The sequence below is a fragment of the Theobroma cacao genome, chromosome 5 (genome assembly GCF_000208745.1).
Source record: "Theobroma cacao cultivar B97-61/B2 chromosome 5, Criollo_cocoa_genome_V2, whole genome shotgun sequence".
Taxonomy (NCBI): domain Eukaryota; kingdom Viridiplantae; phylum Streptophyta; class Magnoliopsida; order Malvales; family Malvaceae; genus Theobroma; species Theobroma cacao.
In genome coordinates this window covers 33,201,674-33,215,103 of record NC_030854.1, presented here as the reverse complement: position 1 = coordinate 33,215,103, position 13,430 = coordinate 33,201,674, and the positions used below count along the sequence as shown (strand labels likewise).

Sequence of the window (13,430 nt, the reverse complement as noted above, 5' to 3'; positions counted from 1 at the left end):
TAGAACATTAGAAGTTTGAGAAGCTGTTTGAAGACGAATGCATGGTAAGAAAAATTGTCGATATGTGCGAAGTTGAAATGGTTTTAATCCTAGAAACCAAACTAGGCGATTATGGCCTTTTGTTGATATACAATGGTTCTTGAGTCATACTGTGGGTAGGTTAGGCTCATTAATGACTACTTGGAACAAGGGCCTATTTGGTTATAGTGATCATAAGGGAGAGTGTTATCCTCGTTCAAGAGAATGGCTTGTTTAACAGGGAAGTGGGTCTAGGTGCCATGGGAGCTTAAACTATAAGGAAAGATGACTAACAACTATAGAAAATTAAAATAGTGCTTGTTATAAGGGAAGTAAGAGTACATTTCTTGTAATATGTCTAATTAAATTATGTTACAATATTCGTTTTACAATAAACTATTGTAATGTAACATTGTAATGTAATCACATAATAACCAATGGATGTAATGTGATTGAAGTACAAAACTAATGCAATAAGATTGCATTGCACTTTACAATATGTTTAAAGACATTTTTGCCCTTCAACTTAAAATAAAATATTAGATATTGTCTTAAAAAAAGAAATTAAAGTAAAAAATATAATATAAGAAATTATATTAAGAAATGAAAATAAAATACGACATTAAATACATATTTAAGAGATGATATTATATAAAAATTATTAATTAAAAATAAAAGTATATTAAATTAATATTTTAATACATAGGGGTAATTTTGAAAATTGACACTACATTCCTTACATTTTAATCATTACTTTGTTTATATACCAAACATTATAATGTTATCTTTTATATAATCTCATTTCTTGCAATCACATTGCCTATAATCACATTGTATTGTAACATACTGAATGCCTCATAAGTTAAAGGAAACCAAACATTGCCCTCTTCTTTCTTCAATTCTTTGTAGTGAGAACTACCAAGATTTAAGCAATGGGGTTCAACCTTCAAGAAGCATTTTTTTTTCACATTTTCTTAATTAAATACCACTTGAACACAATAACTAATCTTTAATCTTGGTTGAAATGTAACTAATTAATTTTTACTACTTTATTGATTAAATGAACAAGTAATTAAATAATTTTTTTATTTCGTTGTCATAATTCTTATGAAATTTGAATTATTATATAGCATTAATTTCTTTTATTAAGATTTTATTTCTGAGAGAGGAAAGATTTGAATAGAAGAATATGCATGTGAAGCCAAATATGTCAAGGCATTTGTAATTCGTAAAAAATAATTTTGATTTATTTATTAATCATCATTTTTTTAGTTAAAAAAATGAATGAAAGAAAATTTCCAAATGTTTAGATGTATAGTTTGTGAAGGAATCTATGTACACACAGCGTGCAAAAGACAAATCATATGTCTAAACCCTAACCACATTAATTACTTTAAATCAAATTAATGGCATTTAATTTATTCACAAATGTCAATGATAACTAGCTTGGGTTTAAAATAATATTTTAATTTAATAATAAATATATGTACCACTTGTTCAAAAGTCAATTTTGAATCTTTCTTTTTTGAAAAATTTTACTTCTAAAAAAGAACAAATTTTACATATTAGTCAAACCATATCGGAGCTCATTGTTTATTATTATACCATCATTTATTTTTTTTGGTAATTTAAAATATACAAATTATATGTTTGATAAAGTATTAAAAATTTTCTAAATTATAATATTTTACAAAAAATATTTGACAAAAAAGAAAAATATAGAAAGAAATATTAAGTAAGCATAGAAATTTACTTATCATAATTTTTTAGTAAGAGCATTATTTAAGTTTTTTTAATTATAATAGTATTAAATAATTTATAAATTAACATTATACAAAATTTGAATTATTTGCCCTTAAAATTTTATAACTTAAATATATATATTTATCTACAATCATTTAAAAGTAAAAAATAAATATTCATGTACAACGACATGATAACAATCGCGAGTAGAACAAATGTAAATACTATGAAGGCACTAGAGTTACTGAGAAGAAAAAAAAAATTAAGAAGGGAATGAGAAGGGGCAAATTCCGTTCTTTACACTATGTTTGCTAGGAAGGACGGAGATGGAGGGAAGGGAAAAATGTGAGTAAAGCAAAATGGAAGGGAGGAAGTAAAATCATATTTCCTATCTTGTGGTTGGTATGAAAGATGAAAAATAAAGGGAAAGAAGGAGATTAAGGGTAAAATTATAAATTTAAGTAGAAAAAGATTTTTCCTCCCAATTTGGAACCATTGAATTTGGATGAAAGGAAGAGAAGCAAATCTATAAAATTGGACGTTATTTAATAGATGGATCTGGCATTATAGTGATGAAAGAAACCACGTTTGGAGAGTTGTTATACAGAAGAAAAATTGTGAAAATCCCTCTAAGCTTGTTCCCCATGTGAGAGAGAGTTACAAACCATCTAAAATATGGAAAAATATCCTTTTCCCCGTTCTCCAGCTAACAATTACTTTAGTATGGGCATTGTGATGGGTGACGGAAACAATATTCGTTTTTGTCATGACAAATGGATCGATGGCACATTAATTAATGATGCTTTCCCGTGTATTTTTGCTCTTTCCATCAACAAGCTAGGGATTTTGAGTGAATTTGGCTTTTGGGACAATAATGAGTGGAAACGGGACATTCAACTTCGTCAAAATATTTTTGATTGGAAAAAGGATCAATGGAACTTTTAATTACGGATCATTGGTGAAACTGTTTTAGGAAGCACTCTTCATGATATATAAATTCGTTTGGAAGGGTACAGTTGGTGGTTCGTATTCAACTAAGTCCTTTTATGAAACTGTAGAGGGTAACAATGGGAATGAAAAAAGTTTGTGGAAAGAAGTGTGGTCTGGGTTAGCGTCTCCTAAGGTAAAATTTTTAATTGGCAAGTTTTGCGTCAAAGCCTAGTAGTGAAAAATGAGCTGGTTAAAAGGGGTCTTTGTTCGTAAATTTTAAATTGATTCTTAATTAGATATTTAGAATAAAGTGTGTAATACTTGAATTTATGAGTGTTCATAATTAATTTAAAAATTATATGAAAAATACAAACAATTAATCTGAGGGGTTCAGTTGATTTTTTTGATTAGATGCATCTTTTATTTTTCCACTGTGTTATGCTTTCAATCTCTTGATTAATTTCATGTTTGAATATGAGATCGAATCTCAGCAGTTTTATGAATATTGAAGCTGCATGCTATGGATTATGGATGAGAGAAATGGAAACAACGGATCATTTGTTTTTTAAATGTGAGGTTACTTGGAAGATTTGGGCTACATGGTATAGTATTTAAAACATCAGTTGGATCAGTTCAGGCAATGCTTGTTCATTCTTTTCAGCTTGGAATGATGTGCATTTTGACAAATTAGGAAGAAATGAGGTGTGGGAGATGGGATATTTGCAATACTTTGGTCGATTTGGTTGCAAAGAAACAAGTTGGTATTTAATGAAAAAATGTGGGACAGTATCCAAGTTTTCGAACTTGTAAGGTTAGAATGGCATGGTTGACTAAATCAAGTAGAAAGAAGAAACCAGGTCCTTTCTAGATATTTTTAGAGCCCCACAGTAGATCACTTTGAATACAAAACCTCTAAAGAAAAAACACATTGCTGAGTGGAAAGCTCCTGGATCAGGGTCAGCTCAAATTTAAAACTGATGAGATACTGATGGGATTGCTTGGGGAAACCCATGAGAATCTAGCATCAGTGGTGTTCTTAGATATTGTTAAGGTAACATTCTTATTTCCTTTTCCACAGCCATTGGTATGGGAGATGCTAACATTGCTTGAAGAGTTTGAATACTCTGTCTGATGGTTTTATTCATAAGGTACGGTATGCTTAAATATAAGTGGTGATGGTGATACAAGGAAAGAAATATTTACAATAAGTGGCTGCCTAAGGTAAAGGCATTGGTTATGCCATGGCTTAAGAAATCAATTACATTGGTTATGCCGTTGACTAAGGAATCAATTAGTTAATGATTATCAATTAGTCAATAATTATAGGATAAAAGATTTCAAGTCAAATGTCCTCCATTACTCCCCCTTAAGTTGGAGCATGTAAATTGGTAATGCCCAACTTGGCCAATAGATCATAGAATCGATTTCGTCCAAGAGCCGTGGTGAAAATGTCTGCTAATTGAAAATGTGTTGAAATTGACCTGGGAACAAGGATCTTTGACTGAACGTGTTGTCTGATAAAGTGACAATCAATTTAGATATGTTTGGTGCATTCATGAAAAACTTGACTTGCTGCAATTTGAATTACAGTTTGATTATCACAAAATAATGAAACTGGTGTTGGATGAGAAATGCACAAATCGTCCAACAAACTTAGGAGCCATACAATCTCACTTGCCGTAGTAGCCATGGCTCTATATTCTGCTTCTGCAGATGATCAAGAGACTATTGATTATTTCTTGGATTGCCATGAAATGGGTGATGAGCCAAGAAAAATGATGTACCCAGTGGTTGATTTTCGTGTTGTTGGACAGCTTGCCCAATCGGCATCACAATAGGCTTGAAGTGTTAATTGATTATGACTAGGCAATAATAAGCCTTGACCTAGTGCTCCTTTCAAATATCGTAGTACACACAAGGCTACATCAAAATGTGTCTGACGTGGACAGTGCAACTATTGACTTAATATATGGATAGCAAAACTAATATAAGGTCGAGTAATGGTGAGGTATAACAATCTACCTACCAATCTCCTATATTGTCCTGGGTCTGAACAAAGTAGGCCTGCATCAGGATCTAACTTGATTTGTTGGTCCATAGATGATGCCACGGGTTTACACCCAATAAGTCCGCTATCTGCTAAAATGGCAAGCACATATTTTCATTGATTTAAGACAATTCCAAACGGTGATCACACTACCTCAATTCCCAAAAAGTATTTTAGCTTGCCCAAGTTTTTGATACAAAATTCGCGATCCAAATGAGTTTTTAGCTGAGAGATTTTTAGTTCATCATCCCTTAAGTGCGAAAGGGAGAGACACAATTTTATTCATAAGTGAAACCGGAGAAAACTATTTCACTTGGAGACGCAATTTTATGAATGCTCTTCAATCCAAAAATAAAGCAAGGTTCATGGATGGGTCAATCCCAAAACCAAAATTCAATTCTCTTGAATTTCAAGACTGGGTGCAGTGTAATGCAACGGTATTATCCTAGTTAATAAACGCTCTCTCCAAGGAATTGCAAGGGGGAGCTGTACATGCAGAGATTGCTAGTGAGGTATGGACTGACCTTAAAGAAAGGTTCACTCAGGGAATTGCTCATAGAGTTTATGAACTCAAATGAGCAATCGCATTTTTACAACAAGAAACAGTTCCAATTTCCACTTCCTACGAAAAATTTAAATCATTATGGAATGAAATTCAAACTTTTCAACCCTCACCAGTTTGTAGTTATGGAAAGTGTACTTGTGGTGTAGCTAGACAGATGCAGGAAATATGAGAAGAAGAAAAGTTGTTCCATTTTTTGATGGGTTTGATGACAACTATAGGATCGTGCACTCTTAAATCCTTAACGTCAACCGTTGCCTAGCGTTGGGCATGCTTACTCGATTGTAGCCCAAGAAGAAAAACAGGGGGCTATTGTAGTAGCTTAGGTTGGAATGACAAAAGCGGCAGCCCTATTGACCAAAAATCAAATCATCGGTGGAATGAGAAAGCATGGCATAGGTGATCAGACTGAGAGGCATGGAGAACGACAAGGGCCATGCCCCAAGTGCTCTTATTGCGACAAATTGGGCCACACCCGTGAGTCATGTTTTGAAATTTTGGGTTACCCACCAAATTGGCAATGAAGATAGAAGGCTAGAGGAGAATCACACGGTAATCGGGCGGCTAGAACAACTGTTGGGGACGTTGGGGGATAAGCACGTGCTTTTATGGCAAGGTCAAATGATATTCACATCGAATCGATAGGTTCCTTTTCGATTGGGCCAGCTTCCTCTTCTTCCATTGGAACGAGAGATTCCTCTTTGATTCTTGGATTGACTCAAGCCCAGATGCAATAATTAATGGATCTCTTAAACCAGTGACCTATCCAAACCAACTCTATTAATAGGCTAGTTGCAAACATGGTCTCCAATGGTAATTGCTCTAGTAATTTTCTTGAAAAAAGGGACGACACATGGGTAATTGATATTGGGGCCACAAGCCATATCACTTATCAAATTGATGGTTTATTAGATATGGTCAAAAATCCTAAAATTCCACCAATTCAAATTCCAAATTTTGACACTGTACCAGTACATGCTTTGGGTCGATTAAATCTTGGGCAAAGCTTGACTTTAAAATGAGTTCTTGGCATACTTGAGTTTTGTTTTAACTTATTATCTGTAAGCAAGATAACTCGTGACTTGAACTATCTCCTGATCTTTGGATCTGATTTTTGTGTAATATAGGGCTTACTCTCGAGGAAGCCGATTGGAGTGGGTAGAGTGTGAAACGGATTTTATTATTTGGAGCCAACAAGAACAAGCAAAGCATTTCTGACTAAAGGCAAAGATACCGTAACTCTGTGGCATCATCGATTAGGGCCTATTCCATTAGAGCGCCTCTCAATGGTTCCAAACTTGGCTATCACTTATAATAAGAAAGACATTTTTCTTTGTGATGCTTGTTGTAAAGCAAAACAAACTAGGTTGCCTTTTCAAAGTCGTAAGAATAAAAGTTTACAAGCTTTTGATTTGATTCACTATGATATTTGGGGTCCTTATCACACCGCATCTTTTTCGGGATCACACTATTTTCTATCAATTGTTGATGATTACAACTAAGCAACATGGGTCTTTCTTATGAAACATAAATCAAAAACAAAGAGTTTCTTGCTCTATTGCTTCAAGTGGGTCAAAACACAGTTTAATGCACAAGTCAATATATTACGAATAGATAACAGATTGGAGTTCGATCATGAAGATTTGGCGAATCACTATTTTGAGTATGGGATGAAGAGACACACTAGCTGCACAAACACACCCTAACAAAATGGAGTGGTAGAACGAAAGCATCGCCATCTTTTTAAAGTAGCACGTGCACTTCGATTCCAAGCCAACCTTCCCTTCACCTTCTAGGGTGAATGTGTACTCACAACAGCTTATATAATCAATCACATGCCACTTTCAAGTCAAATCTCGTCCATTATATTAAAAAAAATTAGACCAGGGTGATCAGAGGAGTGTAGATAGCAATGTGATCTGATGTCAACTACAATGTTGTTTGATGAGATTGTAGTTGGCACCAAATTCCCATTACCCTTGTCTGCTCCTTCTTCACCCCTATTAGCCATCTAGATATAGCTTTGGTTGTCTGCAACCTCTGCTTTAATACCATGAAGAGTTTGAATACTCTGTTTGATGGTTTTATTCATAAAGCACGGTGTGCTTAAATACAAGTGGTGATGGTGATACAAGGAAATAAATATTTACAATAAGTGGTTGCCTAAGGTAAAGGCATTGCTTATGCCATGGTTTAAGAAATCAATTACATTGGTTATGTCGTTGACTAAGGAATCAATTAGTTAATGATTATTAATTTGTCAATAATTATAGGATAAAAGATTTCAAATCAAATCTCCTCCATTATTGGTGAACTGTTTTCTATCAAAGAAGCTCTTCTTATCTTTGTAGACTCTAGGTGCATCGGTCATCACCTTGTCTTAGAAAGTGACTCCATTACAGCTATCAAGTGGGTTGAGCATCTTGATACTGCACCATGGAAACATAGAAAACAAATTTCTAACATCATTAACCTAATTAGTAAGCTTAAAGAATGGTGTTGCGTTTAAATGTGATGCGTCCACATGACATGCAACTTTATTAATTATTTGTGGATAATTAACTAATTTTCAATTAATTAATATTAGATATTATTTTGATATAACTTAATTGAATAATTAATTTAAATAAGGATTAATTATATTTAAATTTAATTTGTTTAAATTTAAACATAATATCCTATCTCTATATTCCTAATACGTCTATAAATAGTGAATAGATATGCTAGTTTCAAGGCACAGAAAAAGAGTGAATGCAAGTTCTTCTGTAAGTCAGAAAAACCCAAAGGCTCTTTTCTCCTTTTTTTTTTATCTCCTTCTCTTCATTCTTGAGACACCATCAAAGATCAGAGGTTTTTGGAACGTATAATTCCTTGTGGAGGACTCTAGTAGCCACTCTATAACAACGAGAGTGAAGAAATTGTTATGTGCACGAAGGAGGATTTGTAAGGCAAGCTTATTCGATCAGAAAATGAGTGGTATATTCTGTTGAAAAGGTAAGCCCACATCCCAACAAATGGCATATTCAAATCCTAGATCCGCAAATAATGTTGCGGATTCTCTTGCCAAAGAAGAGGTTGAAAGAGAGATTGATATGCGGATGATCAATCACATTGATGAAAGTTTTTAACGGGTGACTTCTATCTTTGGTCTTGCTTCTGTTTCTTTTTTTCTTGGGTTGTTTGAGGTGTGTCACCTTTGGATCTGTTTCCATTTTCTTGGTGTTCTGGTGAGATTTGTTGTGATCCTATTTTGAGTTGGGTGGATGTTTGCGCTTGCTTTTTTATTTCTCCTGCTGAGTCATTTTTGCTGAATTCATCTCGTTTGATGTGGAGTTGTGGTTGTCTTTTGAGTCTTCTTTGCCTTTTTTGATTGGCGTGGTTGGTGCTCTGATTTGTGCTGATTTGCTTCTTGAAGATGGAAAGGGTGGGTTTTATGCATGGTCTTAGGGGAGGGAGTGTGCGTTATGTGTTTTTGCTCTTCTTTGTTGCTCTTCTAAATTGCTAAAAGTCCAATTTATACTTAATTAAACTGATTGAGTATTGCATGTACGACCTTTTTTAGGGATAGAGGGTGCTCTGCATTCTCATTCTCATCCTTTAAAGCCTATGCATAGGACAACCTACCACTCTGTACTGTGTTCTGCGCCTTGGTACTTCTTTCAATTTCTCTTTTCCCGTCTTCAATGACATGTCTTGATTCGACACTCTATTCTACACTTTGTTTCTTCCAATATGAATCCTTACCATTGAATCTTACAATGTTGACACCCAGCCTATAATTTAATAACCAAGCTCCATTCAATCCAGACATTGCTCTTCTAGCATCATAGAGATACGATCCTATAAAACAAACCAAAGTTTCTCCCACTCTTGCTTCTTCTTTTCACAATACATCTACAACCTAGCCGAACAGATGAAAAATTCTCCTCAGCCACCTCAAATGAACTTTAAAAGGAATACTATTGACAAAAACAGAAGTTGTCTTCCTAATTTGTGCCATCATCACACAATATTTCTTTTAGTCTCATAAAATTTGAGTATTTATTTATAAAATGAAGGTTATATTTATGATTATTAATTGTAGTCGGAAAATATTATTATCATATTTTTGACCAATCTCAAATGACTCCAATATAGATTAATGATCAATTTTTGCCTTATTAACAAACGCATCAAATTAACAGCAAGAAGTTATAAATTTGATATTATAACAAATAATTAGAACATGAGGAGTATCCATTGTAGCACAAAATGAAGAAGGTTGTTGCTTTAATATGGTTCGGAGAACATAAATATATAACCATTAAACAAACATACGCACGAGATAGGTTTACGGTGGAGCCGTGGGGCTGGGGGGAGCCTCACCCAAAAATGGGGGCTTCAAAGATAGAAGCTTGAAATTAGAGAAATGAGCTTTAGCCCGGCCAATGAAATTGGTTGGGCTTTATGACATTACTTTTACAAGGTAGATTTAATGAAAGTGGAATTACTTCGACTACCAGCTGGATGATCTTTCAACATTCTATTCAACTCTCTAACAAATCTTTCCATAGCCGAAGCCGGTAAGTAAATTGGCACCACAAGTCCATCTTCCCCTTTCTTATTCCTATGAGGTATTAGGAAGCTTGCCACCACTCCTTTGGCAGGCCCACCGTACATTGCCTTACCCCATCCAAAATCAACATCGAAAAACTTGGCGTGTCTTGCATCCGAAACTAGGTAGACTCGAACCAAGTTAATGGGTGGCCGACCCTTTGTCACCAAAAAATCCACCACCGATTTCACATACTCTTCAGTCACAATTTCCTTGGTTTGCTTCACTAGCTCTATTGCGTATCCTAATGGGTTTTGGCATAATTTTCCTGCTGTTGTTACAGCTACAGGGTGCACGATCGTGTTTCCGTAATATCCCTTTGGCAATGGAGGATTAAACTTGGAGCGTACATTGACAACGCATAGCAAGCGAACTTGTTCATCAGGGTCGAATTGTAAAGCAAGTGTCCGGCAACGCCATAAGCAAGCAGTTAAGACTTCAAATGTGGAACAATGGTGAAGATGCAAAGGAACAAATCTACGGATGGAGGATATATGAGAGGGATTGAAGAAAAATGAGCGATGAACCATGTTTTCCAATGGGGTGAAGTTTGTACATGATTTTATATCATCTACTTTGTCGAATTCATGGTGCGTACATGTGACTTGTGGGGGAGTTCGACAAGTTAGGAGATGCCTTTCCCATACAGGTTGGATTGAAGGAGAGATTGCGCCTTGTGCCATCTCAGCCATAGCGGAAATGAATTGGAATAGGCCAGCAGCATCAGTCAGTGTGTGGTTGAGTCGAAGGGCAAAGATGATACCACCGCATTTCATTCTTGTAACCTTGCATAAGAAATATTGAATTAATGTTATTTTGATGTAAGTGTATTATTTTTTATTTTCTTTTAATAAAAATAAAGATAGACTCTATTAATATTTATACCTATTAATTATCAGAAATAATTACGACTTTAGCTTTGAAAATTTATTAATTTCCCCGGAAGAAGTAACGTCTAAATTTCCTAATTTTTGACTGAATAACACTATCCCAAAAATTTCCTAATTGTAGAGTAGAGAACAGGAATTTTTTTTAATAAAAGAATAGAAAACAACTTTAATAACTAGTAAAATGAACCCAAACTGTTCATGGTTCAATTTTTCTTAGAATCTTGATCATAGCTTGGAGTAATAAATAAATTAATACCTGGATCAACAACAATGGGCAATTTAGCATCCCGCCGGCGCCGGGAACGTCGTATAGGAGCTGATCCAAGCAAGGAAATGGTGGCTGAAGGCCTTCACCAAATTGCTCAAGTTTAACATCAGCATGGGCCTCAATGAACAACACGCCATCGCCAGTACAATCCACCATAAGCTTACCGTTAGGCCCTTCCATTAGCCTACCAGCAAATGGATAGTAAAACACGAGTTTTTCCAAGTGCCTCCCGAATAACCTTAGCAGGATCCTTCCCTCGCATGGAAGGATTGTACTGATAAAATTGGATAATCGGGATCTGGGTCCGAAGACCCTGTTGGTCATCGATGTCCGATAACAGTTTGAGCTCACGAGGGGTGGGCCTGGCAGGCTTCACGAGCTCTGGTTCACACCTACGGACGGTGAAGACTAGGGAAGTGGGTTGGAGCACCATGGCAGAAGTGGTTGACATCAAAATCTGCAGTGGGATGGTTGCAGCCATAATCTTCTTCTACAATTGCTTTCTGTGGTCCTTTTGAGGTCAAGCATATCTACACTTGCTGGATGTGCAGTATTGGGAAATCAATCAATTAATAATTGATGCTTTTGTCACATGAATTTTGGTATTATCTGGAAGGGCCAATGGTGTAGGGTACCCAAAAAATTCTTATTAATGTATTAATTAAAACAATCTATATAAGTAGCTAAACAGTACAGTCATGTTAGTGTACTAGGAAAATTATCTTAGTGAGAAGTTTTTAATTAATAAGTGAAGTTAAATGATTAATTGGTATTCAAAGTATGTTTCTGAAATTTAATTAATAATGATTTAATCTTGTTTGTGAAAATTAAAAGAATTTTATTTTGACATATAAGATAATAATAATTAATGGAAGTGAATTATCATTTTATAGGGTATTGTACAAATTTTTTTGCATACAAATAGTACAACTTCTAAATTCCATAATAAGATGTTTTGAGACTTTTGTGTTTTATAGAAGCGTACAATCCTTAAGTCTGATACAACCCCTCAAACTCGAATCGTTAAGTTGTATTTTCGAAAATTATGATCATGCAAAAAAATATATTAATTTTATAAAAAATTTTAACAATTTTATCATATTTAATTTCAGTTGCATAAAAAATCTAGAATTTGAGACTTGAGACTGATAGAGAAAATTAAGCAACACTATAAATGTTGTACAAAACATTTAAGTTCGTTCACCCTTTTATGGGTTTGGCTATTTGGATCCCATCTTTTATCCCAAAATATTAATGGTATAGTAATATGTTATAATATGATATGGGTCCATAAAATAAATCATGTATGGTACTATAATACATTGTTGATATTCCACTTTTACCAACGTTTTACATATAAATATAGGAACAAAAATCCTTTGCTCGTATCTCATTGGACGTCTTTTTTATAATTTTACATCATATGTTTTTTATATTTTTTATATTAAAATTTAAAGTTTTGAAATTTAGGATCTTTGATTGCTAGTATAAAATTGAACATGTGACACAAAATTATTGAAAAAAGCAGTAGATGACGAAAGATTTATGCTCCAAATGCAATAGGAATTTCTCTTTTTTAAAACAATAAATAAATTAAAAAACAAAGAAGATTAAAATTCTATTTACACCTTTGGTGGTTTCAATTTTTCTCACATGAAATCTTGTTATTTTTTCTCAATTATATCTTTTGAATATCGTCTCTCTCAAGTAGTATTTTCGGATATAATTTTATAGTCAATAAAATTATAAAAATACCTTTAATTGTAAACAAATTGACTAACTTTAAATTAATATTACTTTGATAATTTTACTGTATCAACAGTATAACCCTATGCGAGAACATAAATAATTCACAGAGCACTAATGATAAAAACTATATAGTCACATAATGCTAATTGAAAAGAAAAAACCGTAAAATACCATATGAAACAAAATTAAAACCACAAACACATATCAAATATAAAATCACTATCAGTCCAATTTCAATAATATTTTCCTTTAATTAAGTTTATTTTTTCTTTCCTCTTTTTGTGCTTGTTTCCTGTTTGATTTTTATACAATTCGAGTGATAACCCTCCCCCAATGACCCACTTGGCTTTAATCAAATAATCTTATTATAATTAGTCTAAATCAAATGTTCACACACCTTGAAAACGTCCCGGCACCTTGTTTCAGGGCTTTGGTTGCTCCATGACTTTCCCCATCTTCGAGTTGTCTATCTTTAATTTTGCCTTTCTCCATTTTTTTTTCTTTCTTTAATGGAACTTCTTGAGTAGGACCATTCGTTTCATTCTATTTAATTAATAGATTAAAATAGCAAATAAAGCAAGAATGTATCCTTATGTTCATATTAAAATTATCATTTCTAGGAAAGTTCT

The 13,430-nt window shown here is 33.8% G+C and overlaps 1 pseudogene; it reads right to left on the bottom strand.

The window, feature by feature from the left end:
- Positions 9,490-11,617, bottom strand: LOC18599654 (annotated as a pseudogene).